Source organism: Giraffa tippelskirchi, chromosome 5, assembly GCF_054371585.1.
Source record: "Giraffa tippelskirchi isolate mGirTip1 chromosome 5, T2T-mGirTip1v1.2.pri, whole genome shotgun sequence".
Classification (NCBI taxonomy): domain Eukaryota; kingdom Metazoa; phylum Chordata; class Mammalia; order Artiodactyla; family Giraffidae; genus Giraffa; species Giraffa tippelskirchi.
The window spans coordinates 71,876,387-71,899,852 of record NC_137279.1 but is presented as its reverse complement, the minus strand read 5'-3'; the positions used below and the strand labels follow the sequence as shown (position 1 = coordinate 71,899,852).

Here is a 23,466-nt window from a genome sequence, read left to right as displayed (position 1 = left end):
CTTGTCAGAACAGAGACTAACACTCATGAGATATTTAGGGGAACAGTTACCTGACCATGACCTGACTCCCAGAACAAGGGCTCTGACACCAAGTTGTTTATAACTCACCACGCCCCTGCCTCACCTTTCTAGGAAAGGGCTTCACTGAGAGCTTTCAGGGAGTTTGGGGTTTTTAAGGCATGAGCCATTCCTCTGCTTGCAGGGCCCTCAGTACATCTTTCTGGGCTCCACCCCCTGACCTTCTGTTCTTGTTTAGCCTCCCTGTAAGTTGGGCATAGGGACTTGTTTTTCAGTAAAAGGCAGAGTTTCAGTCAGCGTAATTGCCTGTTTGTTTTTGCCTATAAGGAGAGATGCCAAATGACCAGCTCGATACCAATTCATGAAATGTGGCCAATGGTTTGGTGGAATGATCAGGGCACAATTGTAAGATCCATGAAAAAAGAGTCTTGAAGATGGTATGTAGATAGATTCTTTAGAAACAGGATAGGAAGATAATTGTGTTCCATGTGAGTTAGTAAAAACAAAACAAGACAAACAAATAAAAAAAAAGGGACATTAGCAATCAAGTGACTAAAACGGCCTCTACTATGATTGTCTGTCAGCATCCTGCTCAGCTACCTCTATTTGCTCAGTGACTCATGAACAAAGCAGCCCTGGTGACAAGGACGGGATCAGCATAAGCTTAGCAATGCTGAATTCCAACCCCAGGGCTGCCCTGGCTGTAGACACTGTTGAATGTCCATATACCAACAATGGAGACTGATGCTGAGCTCTCTGAGATGATCAGCCAACTACGTGGTGGCAGATTGACTACCATATATGCCTTTCTTTATAGAATTGGGTAACATCTTGCTTTTAATGGAAAATACACTTACTCAGAAAATGAATTTGCTTTCCTTGTCCACAGTGTTTCCCACCAGACTACCATGACTGCTATATCCACCGTCATGGTTTCCCACACAGCTTTGCTTCTGAACTAAATCCTCCAGAATTCCCTTTCTAGTGTGTTTCTACATTGGGTAGGCTACAAGAGCTGCAGTCCTGGACAACTTCAAGGAGGCTTTGAAATAGTGCACACACACACACACACCTCCTAATGACTTAGTTACACACTCATCTTTGCACTGGTGTAGGAATTTTGAAGCTGCAATGAAATTGATTTAATGAACAGTCCTCAGCAGTCAGTTTTATTAAAAGATATATCATCTTGGGTGGGCCAAACTTAATTAATCAAAAGGCCTTTAAAAGAGGGTGTGCGCGCACTCAGTCGCTAAGCTGCGTCCGAGTCTTTTGTGACCCCATGGATGGAAGCCCACCAGGCTCCTCTGTTCATGGGATTTCCCAGGCAAGAATCCTGGAGCAGATTGCTATTTCCTTTTCCAGGGGATCTTCCTGACTCAGGGATCAAACCCAGGTCTCCTGCATTAGCAGGAGGCTTCCTTACCATTGAGCCACCTGTGAAATCCTGTTAAAAAAGGATAGACCCTTTCTGTGTCCAGAGATTCCAGGCTTCAGTTCATATAGTTTCCAGTCATGATTTTTAGCTCCTGACTGTATGCTTTGCTAACGTTCTCTTCTGTAATCAGCCACCAGAAATGGGTGAGCCAATCCCTTGTAATAAGTATTGCTTCTTTTATTGAATTTCTGTGCACAAAATAATTCATGTTATTAGAGATTATTTCTAACACCACAAAAAGCACTTTTATTTATTACATTTCTGTATTTTTTATTATAATTTTTACACCTGATGGACCAGTGTTGTCACATGATTATTAAGTAAGCACCATAATTTATGTTAGGCATCACTCTTCCTGTTGTACAGTTCTATGGGTTTTGACAAACGCATCATGCCATGTGTCCACCACTGTAATATTGTATAGATAGTTTTACGACCCTAAAGACCCCTGGGCTCCACTTATTCATCCCTCTTTCTCCTCCCCTTCCACCAAACTCTTCCACCAAACTTCTGGCCATCCCTGATCTTTTCAACACCTGTAGAACTTTGCCTTTTCCAGAGTGTCATATAAGTGAAAGCATCCCTTTTTATTCAGGATTTTGAGAATGACTTCTTTCACTTAGTAATAGCTCTTTAAAACTTCTCCACTTCTTTCAAGGCTCAGTAACCCATTTCTTTTACTTGCCAAATAATAATCTATTGTATGAATGCATCAAAGTTTATTCACTTATTGAAGGACAACTTGATTACTTCCAATTTTTGACAATTATGAATAAAGCTGTTCTGAACATCTGTGTGGAGGCTTTCATGTTTTCAATGCATTTGGATAATTAACTAGAAGTGAGATTGCTGTATTACATGGTAAGTAGCCTATATTTAGCTTCACAAGAAGCCCACAAATTGCTTGTACCATTTTATATTCCAACAGCAGTTAATGGATTGAGTTCCTGTTGCTTTGTATCGTCACCAATATTTGGATTTTTCTGTTTATTGGAGTTTAGCCACTCCGATAATTGCATAGTGGTATACCTGTTAAAAGAAATGAATTTTTCATTCTGTCTTACTTTACTTTATACCTTATTTTTGTATTTATTTATTTAGTGGTGTAGCTATAGTGCAGTACCTGAAAACTTTAATCCTAGAACCAGGTTTCTTAGATTCAAATTCCAACTCTACCTTTTGCCCTTGGGTGACATAGGTTAGCTACTTAACATGTGCTTCAGTAACCTTATGGGTTTCCACAGTAAAGAGCTCAGATGCTAAAGAATCCACCTGCAGTGCAGGAGACCTGGGTTTGTACCCTGGATCTGGAAGATCCCCTGTAGGAGGGAATGGCAACCCACTCCAGTATTCTTCTTTGGTGAGTCCAGTGTCCAGAGGTTTTAGTCCATGGGGTCACAAAGAGTTGGACAGGAATGAGTGACTTTCACTTTTTTCAGTAGCCTCTAGGATAAGATATACCTCACAGAGTTGTTAGAGTTATTAGGCTTAGATTATTTTGGAACATATAAATAGCCATGAGTATCTGGGCTGAAGTAAACTCTTTTATTATTTAATTGTATAAAATAACATCATTTTTTGTCAAGAGGAAGCCATTTAGAATGTAAATAATTCCAAATATTGATGGAATTATGGTAATCATTTTAATTTTAAATTAATTTTTAGGAAAACTTTCACATAATGATAACATTCCTCCATTGCTGCAGCATTACCATATTCAGCTATCACTACACTATTTAAATTGTAATTCAGTAACTTCACTGTTGTAGGTCTTTTCACAAACCTTCAATATTGAGAAGGGCAGCCTAAAGAAGTCTTCCTTCCTTCCTCTCTTTCTTTCTTTCTTTCTTTAGTGAAAGGGAGAAGGATACATTTGGTTTTCTTTTTTTTTTTTTTTTTATTTTGACACTTAGATTGTATTTTTTTTTAACTTTACAATATTGTATTTGTTTTGCCATACATTGACATGAATCCACCATGGGTGTACATGTGTTCCCCTTCCAGAAGCCCCCTCCCACCTCCCTCCCTATCACATCCCTCCGGGTCATCCTGGTGCACCAGCCCCGAGCACCCTGTGTCATGCATCTAACCTGGACTGGCAATTCGTTTCACATATGATAATTTACATGCTTCAGTGCTATTCTCCCATATTATCCCGCCCTCGCCCTCTCCCATAGAGTCCATAATACTGTTCTGTATATCTGTGTCTCTTTGCTGTCTCGCATACAGGGTTATCTTTACCGATTTACTAAATTCCTAAATTCCATATATATATGTGTTAGTATACTGTATTGGTGTTACATTTTAACCACCACTATTTTGTAATTTTGTTCGGTCATGGCTTTGACTTGATGAAACTGAGTTCAGTATAATAAATGAAATTGCAAGTTCAAGATTTTGATCCTATATTTATTGTTAACAATTTAATAAACTGAATTCCTAAAATTTCAGTTCTCTCTAGAAGATGCCATAGCTAAGCATCTTAATTTCAATATATAAGCGGATTGTTATTGGTCCTCTGATTCATCTACCACAACTGAATAGCCTGTGGCCTGACCCTACGAAGGCACAAAGTTCAGAGAATTAACTATTACAAACAGTAAGTCTTCTGTTTTAATTTTCTAATGGAGAGTAACTGTAAGTCACTTATGCAAGGAACTGACTTATGTTTCATGGCCTTGAAAAATGTTGCTACCTCAGTTTAAATTAACCATCTAACCACTTTGACCATTTTGGCAGAACTGTCAGTAGTTATATGTCCTAAATTTGGCCAGTTTCATATTAGCATTGTTAAGAAGTTATAGGACTTCCTCAGTGGTCCAATGGTTAGGACTCTGAACTTTCACTGCCCAGGCCCAGGATTCAGTCCTTGGTCAGGAAACTAAGATCCTGCAAGCCACAGATGTGGCAAAAAAAGAAAATAAAACAACTCCACCTCCCTTCCGAAACATTGGTAAAACTCAGAACTAAATTGTGCTTCTTACGGACCTCATATTTAAGAGTTTTTCTATTACATCAAAATTTTCATTGACACCACCAAATTTTAGAGCTGATTGGATTTTTTTACTATATATATATATTTACTACATATATAGTTTTATAATATATATATATATATATCATAAATGTCTTAACTTTTTCATAGAATTTGTCCTGTGAACTTTCAGCCTTATCATGACACTGAGTAATGCTATTTGTCTTCAATAATGTTATTTTTGGTTGTTGAATGTGGGGCCTAATTTTTCTCCCGCATTCAAGAGATAATCCCTTATAAACTCTCCATTCCTAAGGAGTTTTAATGAACAGAGGATATTTTTCAATTCCTATGCAATTAGATTTTATAGAATAATTATTTATTATATTTTTAATATTGATATTTTATAAATCTGGGGAATTTCCAACTATGCTGAGGAATACTACTGGAAAAAACAAAAGAAAGAAATAATCAAATAATAATTCCCTGTACTACTCTGTGCTCTTATCTTGGCAGTGCAAAGCACATTTCTAAGAAAAAAATTAATTTCAACAACACTAATATCTTTAAGGTAAATATTTCCCTGAAACTTGCCTTATCATACAACTATACAAAAAGTAGATAGACTAAAAAAATATGTCAGAATTTTTTATCTGATTGATCAGAGCCAAAGGGCCAGTGATTCTTTTTTTAATATTGAACTAATATATAAAATAGAGTGAAACATACTTTTGTTGTTTGTAAGTCAAAGCCATCCTTAAATGATATTATATTTATCATATCAAATTTTATTTTTTATGCTATACTTTCCAGTTTATTTATTTTTTTAATTTATTTATTTTAATTGGAGGCTAATTACTTTACAGTATTCAATGGCACCCCACTCCAGTGCTCTTGCCTGGAAAACCCCATGGATGGAGGAGCCTAGTATAGGCTGCAGTCCATGGGGTCGCTAAGAGTCGGACACGACTAAACGACTTCACTTTCACTTTTTCACTTTCATGCATTGGAGAAGGAAATGGCAACCAACTCCATTGTTCTTGCCTGGAGAATCCCAGGGATGGCGGAGCCTGCTGGGCTGCCATCTATGGGGTCACACAGAGTCGGACACGACTGAGGTGACTTAGTAGTAGTAGTAGTGGTTTTGTCATACATTGGCATGAATCAGCCATGGGTTTACATGCGTTCCCCATCCTGAACCTCCCTCCCACCTCCCTCCCCATCCCATCCTTCTGGGTCATCCCAGTGCAACACTCTGTCTCTTGCATCAAACCTGGACTGGCGATCTGTTTCACATATGATGATATACATGTTTCAATGCTATTCTCTCAGATCATCCCACTCTTGCCTTCTCCAAAAGGCAAAAAGACTGTTCCAAATGACTGTTCTATACATCTGTGTCTCTTTTGCTGTCTTGCATATAGGGTTATCATTACCATCTTTCTAAATTATATATATATGCATTAGTATACTGTATTGGAGTTTTTCTTTCTGGCTTACTTCACTCTGTATAATAGGCTCCAGTTTCATCCACCTCATTAGAAATGATTCATATGTATTCTTTTTAATGGCTGAGTAATATTCCTTTGTGTACATGTACCACAGCTCCCTTGTCCATTCGTCTGCTGATGGACATCTAGGTTGCTTCCATGTCTTGGCTATTATAAACAGTGCCTCGATGAACACTGGGGTACACGTGTCTCTTTCAGTTCTGGTTTCCTCAGTGTGTATGCCCAGCAGTGGGATTACTGGGTCATATGGCAGTTCTATTCCCAGTTTTTTAAGGAATCTCCACACTGTTCTCCATAGTGGCTATACTAGTTTGCATTCCCACCAACAGTGTAAAGGGTTCCCTTTTCTCCACACCCTCTCCAGCATTTATTGTTTGTAGATTTTTGGATAGCAGCCACTCTGACAGGCATGAGACGGTACCTCATTGTGGTTTTGATTTGCATTTCTCTGATAATAAGTGATGTTGAGCATGCTTTCATGCGTTTGTTAGTCATCTGTATGTCTTCTTTGGAGAAATGTCTGTTTAGTTCTTTGGCCCACTTTTTGATTGGGTCATTTAATTTTCTGGAATTGAGCTGCAGGAGTTGCTTGTATATTTTTGAGATTAATTCTTGGTCAGTTGCTTTGTTTACTATTATTTTCTCCCATTCTGAAGGCTGTCTTTTCATTTTGCTTATAGTTTCCTTCATTGTGCAAAAGCTTTTAAGTTTAATTAGGTCCCATTTGTTTATTTTTGCTTTTATTTCCATTACTCTGGGAGGTGGGTCATAGGGGATCCTGCTATGATTTATGTCAGAGAGTGTTTTGCTTATGTTTTCCTCTAGGAGTTTTATAGTTTCTGGTCTTTTGTTTAGATCTTCAATCCTATGGTGTTAGAACGTGCTCTAGTTTCATTCTTTTACAAGTGGTTGACCAGTTTTCCCAGCACCGTTTGTTAAAGAGATTGTCTTTTCTCCATTGTATAGTCTTGCCTGCTTTGTCAAAGATAAAGTTTCCATATGTGCGTGGATTTATCTCTGGGCTTATTATTTTGTTCCATTGACCTATATTTCTGTTAAATTTTAAAACCCTAGTTTTCAAACAATATTGAAAACAGAGAGATTAAGAAAAATTACCAACAACCTTTTGGATATTTTCTTTTTTTTAAAAGATAGCAAATGGTAGTTTATTAAATTTTTTAATAAATTGTGTACAATTTAGAAATACTTTCCAGGTACACTATTCTTGGACATTTTCTTACAATTGTAAATATTCAGAGCACTTCATTATATTCCACAATGACATTTTTAAGTTTATTTTTCATTCTATTCTGATCTATTGTGTACATATGTTTTTGTGCACATCAAGGAAAATGTCAAAGTGGTTTCGTATTACATTTTCATTACAAAAGGTAAGCTTCCATAAAGGAACAACTGTGAAAAAGATCAAACAGTATCAATTTTCTGTTTTATTGCTCTCCAAAGCAACCTGTGGAATTAAACAATTGCAACTTTGAGCTCTATTGCAAATGATTAATCAGCTAAGACATATTAAATGCTCTTAATATGACTGACAGAAGAAGATACAATTGGCCAACGAAATGGCCAGAGATGTATTAATCTTAGTTTTTAAATCTTTATTTGCACAATGACAGATATAAATATTCAACTCTTTCATTAAATTTATTCAATAAATACTAATGGTTTTCCCAGTGGTCATGTACAGTTGTGAGAGCTGGACTGTAAAGAAGGAAGAATGCCAAAGAATTGATACCTTCGAACTGTGGTGCTGGAGAAGACTCCTGAAAGTCCCTTGGACAGCAAGGAGATCAAACCAGTGAATCTTAAGGGAGATCAACCCTGAATTTTCACTGAAAGGACTGATACTGAAGCTAAAGCTCAAGCTCCAATATTTTGGTCATCTGATGCAAACAGAAAACTCATTGGAAAAGTCCCTGATGCTGGGAAAGATCGAGGGCAGCAGGAAAAGAGGGCACCAGAGGATGAGACGGCTGAACTGCATCACCGATGCAGTGGACATGGGCAACTTGGGCAAACTCTGGGAGATAGTGAGGGACAGGGGAGCCTGGGGTGCTGCAGTCCATGGGGTCACAAAGAGCTGGACATGACTGGGCGACTGAACAACAACAACAGCGAGTATTTATTTAGCAGCTAACAGGCATTAGGCACTAGTCGTTTGGGATCTAGAAGAGCAAACAAAACATAAAAGCCCCTTTATCTCACGGTACAAGGATTATTTTGAGAAGACGGATATTTACAGAGGAAAAAAGTAAACATATCGCATTGTATGATAGATTACTTGTTAGATTGTGATAAAAGCTAGGGAGACAAACCGACATTGGAGTAAGAGTGCCTGTGGTGAGATGTGTTAATAGAATAATGAAGGGTGGCTTATCTAATAAAGTTACCTTGAGCAAGCCTCAGAAGAAAGTAAGTGAATAAGCCAAGCCTTGAGGATGAACTCAGCAGGCAGAGAAGATGCCTAAAGCAAAGGCCCCCTCTGTGGACTGTGCCTGCCAGGAACAGCAAGGAAGTCAAGGGAGTGGACATAAAGTGAGGTGTTAGGTGGTGAGTTTGGAGGAGTCAAGAAGAGCACGCGTGGCCTGACCTAACTTACTGTGTGTATGTGTGTGTGTGTATGTGTGTGTTTAGATCTGTTTAATCAGAAAGAGTGTAAGAAAAGTAGCAAAGTGTATATCTCTGTGTGTTCTTATTCTTTCCTACTAACAGTGCTAAATTCTTTGTCTGATTCTTGGACTTCTCTGATAGCTCAGTTGGTAAAGAATCCACCAGCAATGCGGGAGACCTGGGTTCAATCCCTGGGTTGGGAACATCCCCTGGAGAAGGGAAAGGCTACTCAGTCCACTATTCTGGCCTAGAGAATTCCATGGTCTGTATAGTCCAAGGGGTTGCAAAGAGTCTGACATGACGGAGCAACTTTCACCTTCACTTTTGATTTAATTAAATAACTCTCCGTGTTAGAAATTTTATTTCTAGTTTACATGTGAAGATATGGTCTTCAGATTCTGTTTTTTTCTGCTTGCTAAACACATCCTCTTACTACCTGCCAAAACAGTCTTTCTAGGATCCCAGGGAGGCCATTGAGAAGTGCTAAAGAATGCCTTCAAGGCAGCATGGTGTAGATAGGGTGTGGAAATTGGCCCCAGGTTTATCTGGGTTTGAATCCCAGTGTCACTACTAGTTAGCTAAATTGACACTTATTCCCAGAGCTATACAATATTTCAGATGATCATTGGTTTCATTGTCTATGAAATGAGTGTAATAATTTCATGTATGTAAAGATGGGTTTCCCAGATGGGACAGAGGTAAAGAATCTGCCTTTCAATGTAGAAGAGGCAAGAGACTCAAGTTCAGTTCCTGGGCTGGGAAGATCCCCTGGAGAAGGAAATAGCAGCCCACCCCAGTATTCTTACCTGGAGAAATCCATGGACAGAGGAGCCTTGTGGGCTACACTCCATGGGACCGCAAAGAGGTGGACCCTACAGGCACACACACAATTAAAAAGGGATCTAGCCTTGAATTGCCAGATGTAGATAATATCAGTTCCTTTCTTCTCCCTACCTTTAATTAGAGATAATGGGGATCAAGCGGTTTGATCAGCCTGCTTTGGGGAAATTGATGGAGAAAAAGAGCATGTGTGGCATTGCCCTGTGAGGCAAAGCTCCCTTGCTGGAGGAGAGTTGAGGTGTGTGGTCTGGTCTTTGGCAGGGTTTGTGGTTCAAGGACTGAAAAGAGCTAATGGAAGGGGAGGTGTGATTCAGAATTGGTGGAGGTGTGATTCAGAATTGGTGGAGGTGGAGGTGGGGTGAGTCGTCACATTCTGAAGGTTGTGAAATGGGATGTGAAAGAAAGTGAGGGATTAATCCTGATTATCAGCTTTTTGTCAAGAAAAAAGCTGTAAGGAGTCTATGGGACTATGAAGTGAGGCAGACTGCGGCAGAGAAAGATCCCTTCTCTTGAGTTGATGGCACACTTGAATATGACTCACAAATTCCAGGCAGAAGAGTTGGGACCCCCGACAAATTGGCATTTAAATAGGAAACCAAAAATGCATTAATTGCTTATACAACAAGATGAAGTCATTTTCATTTTATATTTAGTTACATTGTAATACTGTAAGAATTTCTAGGGGTGTTATTCATTTCAAAATTTCTCATTTAAAGAAAAACAATAATATTCTAACAGACGTATTGATAAAGAATAGTATTACCAGAATGAGAAGAAAGTAAAAATAAAACAAGATATTATTTGAATAATATTTTGTAAATTTTATGCAAACAAACTTTCTCTAGATGCCTTGGACTATTAACTTTTTTCTCTTCTCATTTTCTTTGCCCTTATATTGATAACATGAACCACTGACGGGATTGAATTTGTTGTTGTTTAGTTGCTAATTCATGTCCGACTCTTCGCAACCCCATGGACTGTAGCCCACCAGGCCTCTCTGTCCGTGGGATCTCCCAGGCAAGAATACTGGGGTGGGTTGCCTTTTCCTTCTTGAGGGGATCTTCCCAACCCAGGGATCAAACCCACATCTCCTGAATTGGCAGGTAGTTTCTTTACCTCTGAGTCACCAGGGAAGCCCTGAGAATGAGTTCAGTGAGTAGTTAATTGGAATTGGAAGTCACAGGAAAAACATCCCAAGAGAAAATAAGATTTATAGGGATGTACATCATGGTCTCTAGATTATTTCACTTGTTAGCCAACACAATCTGTTGTCATTATAAGCTATATAAACAGCTAAAGTAATTTAGATTCAGAGATGTTTTAAGGTCTTGTCTTAGTTTACTAGGGCTGCCATCACAAAATACCACAGACCCGGTTGTTTAAAAGACAGAATGCTGTTCTTTCCTGTTCTAGAGGCTGGGAGTTGAGATCGAGTTGGTTTCTCCTGAGCAGTCCATCCTTGGCTTTGAGATGACTGTCTTCTCATTGGGTTCTCTCATGGCTTTTTCTCTGTGCAGATACAGAATTAAGACTCCAACAGAAAAGTGTAGGATGATAATATTAAGTTCAGAACATGCAGGTGGCTATTAAACAATAAAACTGGGATTTTCCTTTTCCCAGAGTCCACAATGAAAGCTGTGCATGTGTAGTGTTTGACTTCAGAATGAGGCCTGAGACTAGAGATACACGTAGGAGCAAACAGTGGGTAGGGAACAGGGGTTACTTGAAGAGTCTTATGTAATGGAGATCTATAAATGCTGATACTTAAATTATTGCTTACTTTGCTTGGAGTCAAATTACCTGTAGGCCATTTAAAAATGTGTTGATTTTTTGAATTAATATTTAACTTTTATTGAAGTATAGTTGATTTGCAATGTTGTGTTTATTTCAGGTATACAGCAAAGTGATACAGTTTTACATATATATATCTCCATACATATCTGTGGGCTTCCCTGGGCTTCCCTGGGCTTTCCTTCTGCAGTAAAGAATCCGCCTGCCAATGCAGAGATGATGATTCAAGTCCTAGGTGGGGAAGGTGCCCTGGAGAAAGAAATGCTAACCACTGGTAACCACTAGTTTGGTCTCTCTATCTGTGAGTCTGCTTCTTTTTTGTTACATTCACTAGTTTGCTGTGTTACTGATATTCCACATATAAGGCATATCATTCAGTATCTGTCTTTCTCTGATTTATTTCACTGAGCATAATACCGTCCAAATTTACCCATGTTGCTGCAAATGGCATATTTTAATTTTTATGAATGAGTAGTATTCTATTGTATGTGAATATAAATATACACACACACACACACATATAACATCTTCTTTATCCATTCATTGACTGATGGATACTTAGGTTACTTTCATATCTTGGCAACTGTAAATAATACTGCTTTGGACAGTGGGCTTCATGTACTTTTTTGAAATAGTGGTTTTGGTTTTCTTCAAATATATACTCAGGAATAGAACTGCTAGATCATATGGTAGCTCTATTTTCATTTTTTTTTTCTGTAGTGTCTGTTGTAATCTACATAGCCACCAACAGTGTTGGAGGGTTCACTTTTCTCAGTATCCTCACCAACATTTGTTATTTGTATACCTCATTGTTTGTTTTTTTTAATCTGCATTTCCCTGATGATTAATGATGCTGAGCATCTTTTCATGTGTTGCTATTGAGTATTTTTAAACTGATATGTACAGGTATAAATCTTAACACCTATGCAATTTCTTTTATATTTCTCCCACTTAGATGTGGATCTAGGCCCTTTCCTTTAACAAGAGTTGATACAGAGTGATGAGGGTTTACTTACCACTGACAGATGTCCTGGAAATAACACTGTGTAATGTCCACAGTTAAGCCTGAAAAGGCCATGAGCCACTCAGGTCAGTCTCCTGTTGGAGCCCTCCACCACCAAGAATGAGCTCTGCGATCCTGCCTTCTAGGAGGAAGCCCAGGCCTCTTGGGGTGGCTTTCTGAAACTCCGCCAGCAAACCCAGCTTCAGCTGCAGATGTGGCAGTGACGTCACCTCCAGAGGAGTCCGGCTCCTGGTGTTAGTGTCAACCCCAACTGGTGAGTCTCCTCTCCTGAGACCCCAACATCCTAGAGCAGAAAGAGCCATCCCTACTGTGCCCTGTCTGAATTCCGCACCTTGGGACCAAAGTGGGTGTCACATGCCATGACATGGGGGTTAGTTTATAAAAATATTTTATATTAAAAGCAACGAGAAAAACACACTTGTGAAAAATTCACAGGTTACAACAGAACATACATTAAAATCTGTTCCCTTCCTTCCCTATTCTGTAGCCTTCTAGATGCTATCTCTGGAAGTAATGTTATTTTTTCCAGATTTATTAATGGAACTATCAGATAGTGCTGACACTCTGACACGCATGTTTCTAAGAGCTTTACCTACATTTACTCATTTGCTCTTCGTTCACTATGAGTTCTCAAGTGGTAGCTGGAAGGGAAGTCTTCTGCTTCATTCTGATTTCCTTCCAAAACTGGGTGTCTGAACTGCTGTCCTTTACTCCTTTTTGAATTATATTCCTCCAATATATTTGAAAGTACAGTCCCTAAGGATTTGCCTGGCAGTCTAGTGGCTAGTGTTTCCCCTTCCAAAGTAGGGGGAGTGGGATGTGGGTTCAATATCTGGTCAGGAACTACTATCCTACGTGCCTGGGAGCCAAAAATTCGAAAACATAAAAAACAACTAAGCAATATTGTAACAAATTCAATACACTTAAAAAAAAATCTTATTAAAAAAGAAAGATTCCCTAATTCTTTTTTATAATTTTATTCCTCAATTTCCTTATTTATATACACACACACACACACACACACACACACACATTTTCCATCAGGCTGACAAGCACTAAAATTCTTCATTTAAAATAACAATATTACCTGTTATTTTCTACCCTCATATCTCAGTTGGGTAATCCTTAGAAAACATTTGACACCATCTTAATTATTGTTTTACTTCATCAAGGACCCACTTAATCTGTTAGTTCAGATATTTGGAGGTGAGGTGAGTCAGCAATGACGGGCTTCCCTGCTGGCTCACACAATAAAGAATCTACCTTCAGTGCAAGAGATACAGGTTCGATCCCTGGGTTGGGAAGACCCCCTGGAGAAGGGAATGGCTACCCCACTCCAGTATTCTTGCCTGGAGAATCCTATGGACAGAGGAACCTGGCAGGCTAGAGTCCATGGGGTTTCAAAGAATCAGATGCTGTTGAACACAGAGGTATACACACACAATACAGGATTCCATACTTTGTAAGGGCACCTAATTTGCTTTAAATGTGGCAACTTTTGGAGAAGGAAATGGCAACCCACTCCAGTATTCTTGCCCGGAAAATCCCATGGACGGAGGAGCCTGGTAGGCTATAGCCCATGTGGTCGCAAAGAGTTGGACATGACTGAGTGACTTCACTTCCACTTTTTCATCCTTCTCTTAAAGTTCTCACTTCTGTGTTTTAGGGGGCTGGTCACTTATCATCCTATAGCCACTGTTCATGACCATGAGAATGGGGAGTGGTTAGGTGTTGAATTATGACCCAGAACACACATTTAATCCTAGAGTTTTGGGTTGTCTAATATTCTTCATGTAGAAAAACAATAACTACACTTTCACCTAACCTACAGGTGAAAACACAGTGAATTGTTTCTTGTTACTTGTTCAGTGAATAGCCATGCTTTACACACAATAACAGATAAATTGTTAAATGAATTGGCAGAGACTGAGAGATAAGTAAGTCTGTACATTTAGATGCATACAGAGAAAAGGAAGTAATACATGTAGAGAAGAAGAGAAGGATTTACATAATTTGATAAGTATATGCATTTTACAATAAGACTATGACATTTTTCAATTGAATTTCAATTAATGTTGCTTTTTATTTCAACTGGAACATATTTTAAATTATTTGATCTAGAAATATCTGGTTACTTAGAAATCTTAGAAATGATTGACAATGAAATATGTACAGGAATAGAATTCATTTTATTCTCAACGTGTTAGCCTTGTTCCTCTTCAACGTGAGATGTTCACAAACAACTATATTTGGGGGGCAGGACTTTTTCTCTCATATACATTATTTTCTTAATCAGAGAGGAATCTGTGAACCTGGGATTCAGTTTGGAAATAAAATATTTACTTTGAAAAGCCCAGTTTGTCCATAGAAACACACTTTCTGGACAGTAGCTGTTGGGCTCATCCTGTGCAGAGTCCAGTTCACTCTGAAAAGTTCTGTGATGAATCGTCTCCACTGTAATGTGATAATGCACATTCTACACCAGGTGTCGCTTTGTGAGCTGAGAAGTTCACATATGGTGTCAAGTGAGAAGAGCTCACCTTCAACCTTGAGAGTGAAAATGGGCAACCTGAACTATTGGTCTGGAGGTAGGTTCCTACTGATCCTCTGTAGGCTGTTTCTTCAGATGGGCTGGTTAACTTTTACTGACTTTTTTGCCTCATTTGTTTTTTTCATTTCCATCACTTTACAGAGATATAAATGTATTTTATAGTTTTGTTTGATTCCTTAATTTATATTTTTTGGTTCTTCTGTCAGATAGCTGCCTTAAATATCTTCCTAAATTAGAAAAATGTACAATTGCCTGGTGATAGTTTTGTACACACTCTTCCAGAGGACACATGGAAAGAACCGAAGCAGGAGAACCATGAGGTCTCCCCATCAATGGACATTGCACGAAAAGGGAATTACAGCTCAACAGACAGGAGGGTCATAGGTCTTAAAGCTGGCATGCATTTTAGTGTTTCTTTTTCCCCATCCATTAGGTTATCATTAGTTAATATGCAGAAGCTGTACCTCATTTCTTTCCTGCTCCTCTCCTTTGCTCTCCTTCATCCAGCAAAGAGAATGATTCAATGGCAGCTCAGTACATAGTTACTAACCTCCCACATGCATACACTCCACCCTGTGTCTCCATCAGACAAAAAGAAAACACTGAGGGATTGGTGAGCAGCCTCACCAGTGTCCTGACAGCTACTCTGTGTCTCACTAATTCCCCAGGTGGACCTGGTGGAGGAACTTCCCCAGGGCTGGAATGAAGAACAGGAACTGAGTACCCTGAAGTTATAGTCACCTCTCTTTATCTGGGATAAGACTATTGCTTCACTTCCTTCTTTTTTATTCAGTCGAATACAATTATTTTAGTCTGACAATGTACATTATCACTGATGCATACAGTTTACTTGGTTGCTGAAATATTGAGGGTATATCAATTATCAACACAGACCTGATTCAAAAGGACATTTTAAAACGAAAGTGTCAGTTACTACTGTATAACAGTAGTTACTTTCCTCAGCAGAAATTTTTCCTCTTTGAAAAAGAATTTTGTAATTGTTGGTCAAATGGAAACTGAGAGATCTTACATGAAATAGGCCACGCTTTTCAGCAGGGGAGCCTTTCTATTTTCTTTTGGGGCCATTGAATTAAGGACTTTCAGTTTTCTGAGAAGAAAAATCAGAGAACAGAAGACTTAGTGCAGAGAATGAAAGATGCTGACACCCTCACACCGTTTTCTTTTCTCTCATCACAGGTTTATGAAACAGCCAGAGATTTCTTCATATTCAGGGATATACATCCCTCTGCTCAGATACAATCTAATTGGTGAAGGTGGAGCTCTTTGCTGCCTCAATTTGGGGAGGAGCCCTGAATTTGGGTTCTTACAGGTGGTGAGACCAAGAGATTGACCTCCCAGAAAAAAGTGCTGGCCCAGTTCTAGTGTCTCCAGAAGCAACTGCATCATTTAGATGGTGTGGGATTGTGTGAAGGAGGGTGTTTAGAGGTGGGCATGTGTTGAAACCACATAGTATGACTGTGAATCTACAGGTCTGTGTATTTACTCAGAAAAAAAAGAGGGACATGTGCCCTCTTCGGCCTCACCTTTTCATGCCATGCCTGTCGTCCACACTTGCTCGTCCAGGTCTTCATCATCATCAATGACATCCCCAAAAGCATTCCTCAAAAAGATGAACAGAGAGTTTTCTGACATCTAGAAGGAAGAGATCAGTCAGGCAGGTCCAAGCCCTCCCAGGGCAGGAAAGCAACCATATGGGGTAGCCAAGGGCAGTGCAAACTTCATGGGGCCCGCTGAGCTGTGTGGGTCTAGACCTACTGACTCCAGCCTCAACTCCTGCTCAGGCCACTCGTGGTGACAAAGCCCGGTTCAAGGGTGCAGACCTGAGGTCAGGAGCAAGGACGATGCTAAGAAAGTGGAGGAAGAGGGCTGCAGAGAGATTTCATAGATTTTATATAAGGTCCCAGGAACCCAATTGCCTGTGAAGACCTGGTCCTCCAGAATGATAATCATAAAAAGATGGAAAGAGGAGATGGGAAAGGGTTACAAGGAGGAATCTATGGATCAGAAAAAGGGGGGGAAAAATTAAAAGATATGAAAGAAGAAATAAATATCTTCCATATTCTTGCTCTTCTTCTCTCCTTCTTCATTATCTGCCATACAGTTATCTGGTGTCGGCGGGCAGCAGTCATGTGGAGTGACTGTGAGAGAGCAAAGGGGAGATTTAGAGTCAGGATGTGACCAGGGGACGCTGTGCTCCTCGGAGCCCGGACTTGGGCCCCTGGTGTCCTTGTCTCCAGGGACCTCCCAGGGCCTCGGTGTTTTACCTCTTTATTGAAAACGTGGGTCTCTGACCTCCAACATCCTGTTGCCACCCTCAACATGTCTACCTGTGTCCAGGAATGAGGCTGTGCCTACCCGTTCCTCCTCCAGGTGCTCACTGTCTCCGTGCATCTCTGCCCGTGACCTTGTGAGAGAGCCATTTCCTAGGCAGGTTGATAAGAAGTCTAGGGGTCCCCAAGGAGAGAGGGGTCTGGAATTCTCAAGGAGGAAGAAAGGACAAACTTATTTTTTTCTCTTTCCCTCTACATTCCTAGGATTATATGACAATCATGTATCAAGCTCGAAGACAGTGTCTGGAAAAAACCTTCTGGCTAATCCTGTTATCTTAAAATGTAAATTATGGGAGTAGGTCTAGTGAGGTCTTTACACCTCCAGGCATTCTTTTGATTCAGTGTAATAACTGATTGGAGAGTATATAACTGCATTGCTAACACTAGCAAGGGGGTACTCTTTCTCCCCCGCTCTGATGTCTATGTCAGAAGCTTTCTCTATCTCTTTTATACTTTAATAAACTCTATTGCACAAAAGCTCTGAGCGATCAAGCCTCGTCTCTGGCCCCGGATTGAATTCTTCTCCGGAGGCCAAGAATCCTGGCGTCTATTCGTGGTCCAGCAACAACCTTTCATTTGGAGGCTCGTCCAGGATTCTTTAGGACAAGGTAAGGATGCTTGGAGCTCTAGTTCTTTGTTCTCCTAGTGAACACGTTTTCTGCTGTACTTCACTAAAACTCTACGGTGTGCTTGTGTGAATGAGTGAAACGCCCTGTGCAAAGCAAGTGAGGAGCCCTGCTCTGTGGTTCCACAGTGCCCTCATACGGCTTATGGCAGAAACCTGTCGGCGGTTATACCAACCTGCCAATGCCAAGAGGCACCCAATGTCTCCTTCGGGAACTGAGCAGAAATGGGCAAAGCGTGTGGACTGAGCGCTTCTTTCTTGGTCAAACTTCTCAGTCTCTTTGACCATTTCATAACTCCTTGGAAATTAGAAATACTAACCTAATCTGCCGCATCATAGACTTTCAAGGGACTTGTGATCTGTGCTGTTACTTTGTACTGTTACTTAATCCCAAACTTGGATTGATAATCAGGAAGTGCCTAGCCTCGCTAGGAATCGAAAGTTTGGAAGTTAGATGGAGCTCTAGCTCCAAGAGCATCTCTGAGGTTAGTTACTCAGGTTGGAACTGCAATGGGGTTTTTTCCTTTGGTAACGCTGGCTCTTAGTGGACCAGAGGAGGCTCTTATACTGTTGTGGTGATGCTTGGAAGGAACGTCTCAGTCTTACGTTCATATCGGTCTTATTGTGGTCAGGAATATACTCAGGGTCGTGCACAGGCACTCAGGTGACAAATGTTTCCCTCAGGGTCTTAGCCTGGGAGGCATTCCGGAAGGTTACTCTGATTGCACCCCGGGTGGCATCAGAAGCAAGCAAGGTTTTAATGGTGAAGAACTGGATGTCAGTCAGGGATGCCATCAAGTCTACCCTTGGTGCATCCCCCCCCCCGCCCCCCATCTCGGTGGTAGAACCGGGAGGGACGAGTACGGTGCCTGCGTCGGTAAGGGACAGACTAAGTCCGACCAGGAAAGGAAAGCTTTGGTGTAAAGTCTGTCTACACCCCCATCTAGAGCAGGGAGGGACGTCTCCGGTAGGAAGATGGCGCTGGTCGCTTTTTTCTCTCTTACAGATGGGACAAAACAATTCCAGCCTCACTCCTTTGATCTGTATCCTGAAAAACTGGGATAGACTTGATCCCCAGGGCTTAAAGAAGACACACCTGGCCTTACTATGTGATACTGCATGGCCGCGGTACCCACTGGAGGACGGCAAACGGTGGGTCTCTTAAGTATAATACTGTTTTACAGTTAGACCGGTTCTGTAGAAAACAAGGGAAATGGGTAGAAGTAGCATACGTGTTGCCCTTTTTCTCTCTGTGAAACATGGCAGACTTGTGTCCTAAGGGTACAGATTTGGGTGTGACTCCTTTAGCTCCCTCCTGTTCTCCTACTTTGCTAGATAAGATGGAGGACAGGAGACAAAGAGATAAAGAAAAGCAGATTTGTCCAAACTATCCCTGCGATCATATGCACAGAGCAGCCGGAGAGACTGCGAAACAGCCACACAAGCTGTTGCCTCTTCATGAAGCACCCACTGGGAGAAATAATCAGTCTATGAGCGTTAATAAGCCTTTTTCTTATTGAGAAATACAAAGAATCAAGGAGGATCTGGGAGACTATTTAGAGGACCTAGAAAAATATATTAGAGCTTTTAAAGGTGTTACTCTGCTTTATGACCTTACTTGGAATGATGTGATGTATTATCTTGGGACCAACACTGACTCCTGACTCAGAAGAGTTGAGTTTTGGGAAAAGCGGTGGCTTATGGAGATGAATGGCTTGGTAATGAATCAGCAGGGAAGAGGAGAGACGAGATAGCCGCCCTCCCCACTGGGAATCAGGCGGTCCCAACTATAGAACCAGACTGGGACTACAACACAGCTAAAGGAAGATGGGATCAGAGTCATTTTGTCGGATGCATTCTTGAAGGACGCAGGAAGGCGCGTGCTAAGCCTTTAAACTATGGCAAATTGGCAAACATAGAAGAGGAGGAGAAGGAAGCTCCTGGTAAATTCCTAAATAGACTGAGAGAAGCCCTTCACAGATTCACTGAGGTTGATCCCGAAAGTGAAGAGGGAAAAGTGATCTTAAAAGATAGATTTCTCACTCAGTCGGCTCCAGATATCTGCTGTAAGCTATTAAAACGGGCGTATGGACCAAATCAGTCTTTATATAATGTGTTACAACTGGCTCAGAAAGTCTATTACGGTAGGGAATATGAGGAATAGAAAGAAAGGCAGAAAAAGACAAAGGAACAGGCGGAAGCCCTCGTAATGGCTGTAAGAGCCGTTCTGAAACAGCCTGAGAAAAATGCCCAGAGTGGGACCCAGGTGAAAAAGGGATGGGCTTGCTATTACTGTGGAAAGGAGGGGCACCTCAATTAGGATTGTCCTCAGGCATCTAAGCTGCCCCTGGCTCCATGTCCAGTCTGCAAAAGACCACACTGGAAGAGAGACTGCCCCCAGAGGCGTAGCTTTCAGGGGTCGGACTCTCAAGACAATCAGGACTGAAGGTGCCCAGGGGTCCCCACACAAGCTCCCGTCCTAATTACACCTGAGGAACCCCGGGTATTAATAACTGTGGGGGGCTAATCCGTCGATTTCCTTTTAAACACTGGGGCAACTTACTCTGTGCTTACTGAAGCCCCTGGCCCACTTTCTTCCCTATCCGCTTCCATAATGGGACTGTCTGGACGAGCCAAAAGGTATTATTTCACTTGTTCTTTAAGCTATAACTGAGACTCTGTGCTATTTTCACACAAGTTTCTGATCGTGCCAGAGTCTCCCTCACCCCTTTTGGGGAGGGATATACTGAGCAAGGTCCGTGTCTCTGTTTTCATGAATATGGAGCCCTCCCTTTCTCTCCCTTTAACTGAACAAAAATGTGTATCCTAGAGTATGGGCTGATGGAAAAATCTGTGGGTCGAGCACGAACTGTTATTCTTGTAGTTGTCAAGCTCAAAGACCCACACTTATTTCCACATAAGAAGCAGTATCCACAGAAACCTGAGGTTAAAGAAGGGTTAAAACCCATCATTGAAAATTTAAAGGAGCAGGGACTATTAATTCCCTGTAACAGTCCATGCCACACTCCTATTTTGGGTATAAAGAAATCCAATGGTAAATGGAGACTAGATCAAGGTTTAATAATAAATGAGGCTGCAGTTCCTTTACACCTCGTGGTGCCTAATCCTTACACTCTATTGTCTGAAATTCCTGAAGGAGCCAAATATTTCTCAGTAACTGATTTGAAAGATGCCTTCTATTCAGTGCCTTTGGCAGAGGAAAGTCAGTTTCTATTTGCCTTTGAAGACTGTAGGCAGCCAGCTTCTCAGTTAACCTGGACAGTTTTGCCCCAGGGATTTCGTGACAGTCCTCACTTATTTGGGCAGAGTTTGTCACGGGATTTACAAAACTTTAATAGCTCCGAAGTGGTGGTGTTACAATATGTAGATGATTTTCTGCCCTGTGCCGAGACAGAGGAAGCTTGTTCACCAGCCTCAGAAGATTTCTTAAACTTTCTGGCAGGCTGCGGTTACAAGGCATCAAGAGAAAAGGCTCAGCTTTGTCAACAATCTATTAGATATCTGGGCCTAATGATATCAGAAGGGACTAGGGCCATAGGCCCTGTGAGAATTAAACCTATACTAAATCATCCCCTACCTATAACTTTAAGACAACTGAGAGGATCTTTAGGAATCACAGGCTACTGTCTCATTTGAATTCCGGGTTATGGGGGACTTGCCCAGCCTTTATATAAACTTACAGCTGAAACTCAGCAGTCCCAAACCGACAAACTGTTTGGTCTCCAGATACTCAAAAGGCTTTTAAGGATCTTTAGACTGTTCTCCTGTAAGCTCCGGCTGTGAGCTTGCCCACAGGGTCAGAATTTAATTTGTTTGTCACTGAAAGAAAAGCGTTTTGACACAACCCTGAGGGCCTCACCAGCAACCTATTGCTTATCTAAGCAGAGAACTAGATGTAATTTCATGTGGGTGGCCCCACTGCCTAAGAGTAATTGGGGCAGCGGCTTTATTAGCACCTGAAGCTTTAAAAATAAAAGACGAAACCTTACTGTACTGACTTTTCATGATGCCTTACTGTACTGACTTCTCATGATAAATTAGAGTGATGGAAAAGAAAAAAAAAAGGATGAGGAAAATTCATCAGTAAAAGTTAACCAGCCCATTTGAAGGAACAGCCCTCAGAGGATCAGTGGGAACCTACCTCCAACACAGCAGTTCAGGTTACCCATTTTCAAAGGTTGAAGGTGAGCCCTTCTCACTTGACACTATAGGTGAACCTCTCAGCTCACTAGCTGGCATTGGTACAGAACGCATCATATTACCACATTACTGTGGCAACAATACATCACAGATCTTTCAGAGTGAACTGGACTCTGGACAGGATGAGTCCAACAGCTACTGTCCAGAAAGTGTGTTTCTATGGTCAAGTTTGGCTTTTCAGAGCAAACATTTTATTTCAAAAACAATCAGGCTCACACATTCCTCTCTGATTAAGAAAATAACTTATATGAGAGAAAATGGCCTGCCCCCATATTGTTGACAGTGAGCATTTCAGGTTGAGGAGAGATGAAGCTAACACATTGAGAATAAAAAAAGGTTCTCTTCTTGATTAGAAAATCAAATCTTGGTACTGATCACAAGTTTGTGTTCCTAACACACAGTGAAGCCAAACAATACCAAAACATCAGGAGCCTGGAGCAGAGAAAGCCTTACTTCAGGGCCACACAAGGACAAAAGACAAAAAAACCTGAGCTCTCAGAAAGCTTTCAGCAAAGCGCTTTTCTAGGGAAGCTGAGGCAGTGGCCTGGTTACTTCTGGGGTCAGAGTCTTTGTTCTTGAGGTCAGGTCATGGTCAGGTCGTTATGTTCCTGTAAACCAAATGCTACTCTGAGTTCTGACAAGAAAGGGTCAGGTCCCAAGGCACCACCCTCTACCTCGGAGGCCCAGGCCCAGGCCAGGAGGAGGGGTCCTGGGCGGGCAGGTTATCCTGCCGGGGTTCAGGAGGGCATCCATCCAGCACCCAGTCTGGGTCCTCCTGCCAGTGCCCTGCCCTGGCTGAGAGGGCAGGTCTCAGCTGGCAGCAGCCTCAGAGCCAGGTCACAGACCCCACCCAGCCAACTAAATTGCTGTTATTACAAGGGTGAATGCTGGTTTCAGGCAAAAAATACCTTGACTTAGATCAGATAGAGAGAGACTTCTGCTCTGCTAGGCAAGCCTATGCCCATGCACAGCAGGAAGAAGTTACAGAAGAAAGAGACCTCTGCCCCAATTCCCAAGCAGTATCTTGAGTAAGAAGTCTCTCAGGGGGGAGTTGGTAGGGGAAGCACACTGATTGAAACCGCCCACTCTGGCCAGGCACCATAGTAACTATTTGCATGAGTTGTTTTACCACAGGAGGTCCTGCTAAGGAACATGGAACTAATATGCCACCACCAACTGGAAGAGTTCAGGAAAGGTCAAAAGTAGACACCACATGTCTGACCACCTCCCAGAATCCTCTCTGGCTTCTATCTTGGCTGAGCAAGGCGTGAACCACCAGGAAGGACTCTGAGTCAGAATGATTGGCTAAGGACAACCCGGAAACTTATTCCATCACCATAAAACCAAACAACACCAAAGACTGCAAGCCATGTGACAGAGCTATTCTCCTGGGTTCCCTTACCCTACTGCTCTCCACTCGGGTGCCCTTTCCCAATAAAATCTCTTGCTTTGTCAGCACGTGTGTCTCCTTGGACAATTCATTTCCGAGTGTTG

At 41.3% G+C, this 23,466-nt stretch overlaps 1 long non-coding RNA gene across 1 annotated transcript; it reads left to right on the top strand.

Annotated features, from left to right (window-relative positions):
• Positions 1-16,543: 16,543 nt before the first annotated feature.
• On the top strand, positions 16,544-23,430 carry LOC145506692 (uncharacterized). The gene is made up of 3 exons (XR_014054184.1): positions 16,544-17,734; positions 18,758-18,903; positions 23,107-23,430. It is a non-coding gene; the product is annotated as an uncharacterized LOC145506692 (long non-coding RNA).
• Positions 23,431-23,466: the final 36 nt, after the last annotated feature.